The sequence below is a fragment of the Anoplolepis gracilipes genome, chromosome 14 (assembly GCF_047496725.1).
Source record: "Anoplolepis gracilipes chromosome 14, ASM4749672v1, whole genome shotgun sequence".
Classification (NCBI taxonomy): domain Eukaryota; kingdom Metazoa; phylum Arthropoda; class Insecta; order Hymenoptera; family Formicidae; genus Anoplolepis; species Anoplolepis gracilipes.
The window spans coordinates 10,281,966-10,284,995 of NC_132983.1; the positions used below are offsets into that span (position 1 = coordinate 10,281,966).

Below are 3,030 nucleotides of genomic sequence, written 5' to 3' on the forward strand. Positions count from 1 at the left end.
AATAAATATAATAAACAATACCAATATATATATATATAGATATAAGGAAGAATAGATATAAAACAATAGACAATAGAGTTATATATAAGTGTTTAGATTAAGAAATATATATATACAAGTATCATCTTTTCAGTAGGAGAATCCATTTCTCAGAGACATTGACGACCTGAGCTTGGCCTGGTCCATAATAATAATAATAATAGTAATAACTTCTAAATACATATAATATATATATATATATATATATATATATATATATTTCTACGTAGCAATAATAATTCATAAAAATGTGTAGACCTTATAGATATAAGCCACCTATATATTTTGACGCATTGCCCTGGAATTTTCTCTTATCATTGTTATAACACTCAGTATATTAAAGTCGAAGATAATCGATATTGCGTCACCTGCTTCAGATTAATTCAACAAAATTTTCAAGCGAATGGACTTATACAATTCCACGGCATGTATAGTGGTATTTTTCGAGAAGAAAGATGTTATATTTGCGGAAAGGATATAATTACCTATACTTCTGTAAAAAAATGTTCAATTTACTTCATGCATTATTTAGCAATATGTTGCGTACTCAGAGAAAGAGAATTAGATCTAAATAATGTAGACGAGTTGTTATATGATTGCGATAATACAGAAGTAAGGATACTATTGATGTCTGAACCAACAAATGATATGGAAATCCCATGAAATAAAATAAAAATATATATATATTATATTCATACAAATATACAGGTATAAATAATAAATTGTATCTGCTTACTTACAGAAATGACATATCATTTAGTATTATTATTCACTGCGCAAACCTCCCTCGCCCTTCTCGGTTTTGATTGCAGAGGGCGACATTTAAATATTACATCGGTTTCATTGTTGGATGTGGGAGAATGCAATATTCCACATAAAACATCAAACTCTACGGATACCTATATCCAACTCCTTCAATTATCTGACTATAATCATGCGTATATAATACAATGTAAGGTTGAAATTTCAAGAACTATATATTATTGTGGCATGCATTCACATGTTTCCATTGTGCATAACGGACGTGCTGACTATACACATGAAACCGGACACTCACAGTGCAAACGAATGTTTCGCGATGGTATTCTTTCGTTAGGAACAAGAGTTTTAATCGACGGCATCCGAGTCAACCAAACCGCCTCCTACAGCATCACTATGGCTGGAAGCGTAAGCAACGATGGGAAATGCAAAGGCACGCAGTATTCCGACCATTATGGAACATGGGACGACGTTGTCGTGCAAGCTGTTGCCAGAATAATCTTTGAAATCAGCCTATGTCCCCGTGAAACTAAATACTGGAAAAATAATGCTAAAATCAGGAACCATTTGTACACTCAGTGAAAGATTTTGCATCGATTCAGAGGATGGATATACCTATTGGGAACCGATGCCTACCTCTTCATGTAATTTTCATCAATACGACGTTCTATATAAAGGACCTGCTATCAAAACCACGGACGATACCAGCGAAGGAAAATCACCTATTGTATACAGCCTGACAACACAAGACATAATTTTCGCTCTGACAAGAACGCAAGAACAGCCACTGTGCGGATACACACTTTTTCGTACAGAGCACCCCAAACTCTTTATACTGGAAACTAAAAAGGGAGACGCTTTCGTCGAAAGAGGAACAATCCCAATTGACAATCTTGATATTTTTGCATATATGAACTCGAAGTTTGTATATGTAGAGAAACACATACGACATCTCTTTACCACAATGTCATTCAACAGAAATGCGAACTGGAAAAAGTAATAACTAACACCTTATCATTTGCCACATAACAGCCTGACGAATTAGCCTATCGATTAATGAAAGGACCAGGATACATGGCTGTCACTGCAGGAGAAGCAATTCATGTAATAAAATGTATTCCCGTTGACGCTATAATCCGTAGAACAGAAGAATGCTACGCAGAGCTCCTTGTAACAATAAAAAACGCTTCACTATTTCTAACGCCAAAATCAAGGATACTCACCAAATTCGGAACTCAAAAGGAAAGTAGCTTTGAACTACCAACACTCTACCGTATAGATGATACATGGATCCAGCTCACCCCTGATCCACAAGTCATACAATTACCTCCACAACGATTACATCCGATGACCTCTTTGAGTTGGAAATATCTCACCCCGGGTCCATTAGCCATTAGTGGAATTATATACTGAAACAGTTATAGAAAAATTACGAGATCATATTATGTTTCCTGCAGAGAAACCGGCATTTCTAAATCTCATAGCCTGTGGGATGACAGGACAAGCTGTCGTACCCGGAGAAGTCTCCATATACAGTCTGCTAGATGAGGAATTACTCCAGAAAATAGCTTCGAATACTGTCTCAAGAATTTGGGACGGATTTGTAACCTTTGGATCAGCAACGGCCGGAATTCTTGGAGTATTTCTAATTATACGACTCATTAAATTGACTATTGACACAGCAATCCATGGATACGCCCTTCACGCCGTGTACGGATGCAGTCTGCACTTGCTAGGCACCGTATGGAGCTCTCTCACACACCTCTTACTTCACTTAGCACGAGGACCCGTGAATCAACGAGGAATAGAGCCAGAAGAAGATCAATCTCCCTTGGAGCCAATGAATCCCATGTCACGTTTCGCGATCCACTGTTATTGTCCACCTCGGTGTCAATACCAAGGTTGCTCTCTATTTAGTTTTTTAGGGCAACCTGTTTAAACCGGCTATACCCAGGGAACCGCCGAGAGCTAAGACTTGACCCTTTTGATAATCGGGAGATTTTTTTTTTTTTACTGATCGGGAACCACTACAATTGAGGCTTGGTTCATTAGTTCAATAATAATATCGTCTCAATTATAAATAATGTTTTCTTTATTTTCTTCCAAAAATTGTATTAGTATTTCTATTATGGTGTCAGGTTCTTGAGAAGTATTCTGTTGTATTTCAGCGTCGGTTGCTTGTGGTTTCATTAATTATTAATTTATTTGAGACTAATATAGAGAGATAGAGAT

At 36.5% G+C, this 3,030-nt stretch overlaps 1 pseudogene; it reads left to right on the forward strand.

Moving 5' to 3' along the window:
• The first annotated feature begins 783 nt into the window (after nt 1-783).
• LOC140672937 (uncharacterized) lies at nt 784-2,737 on the forward strand (annotated as a pseudogene).
• Nucleotides 2,738-3,030: the final 293 nt, after the last annotated feature.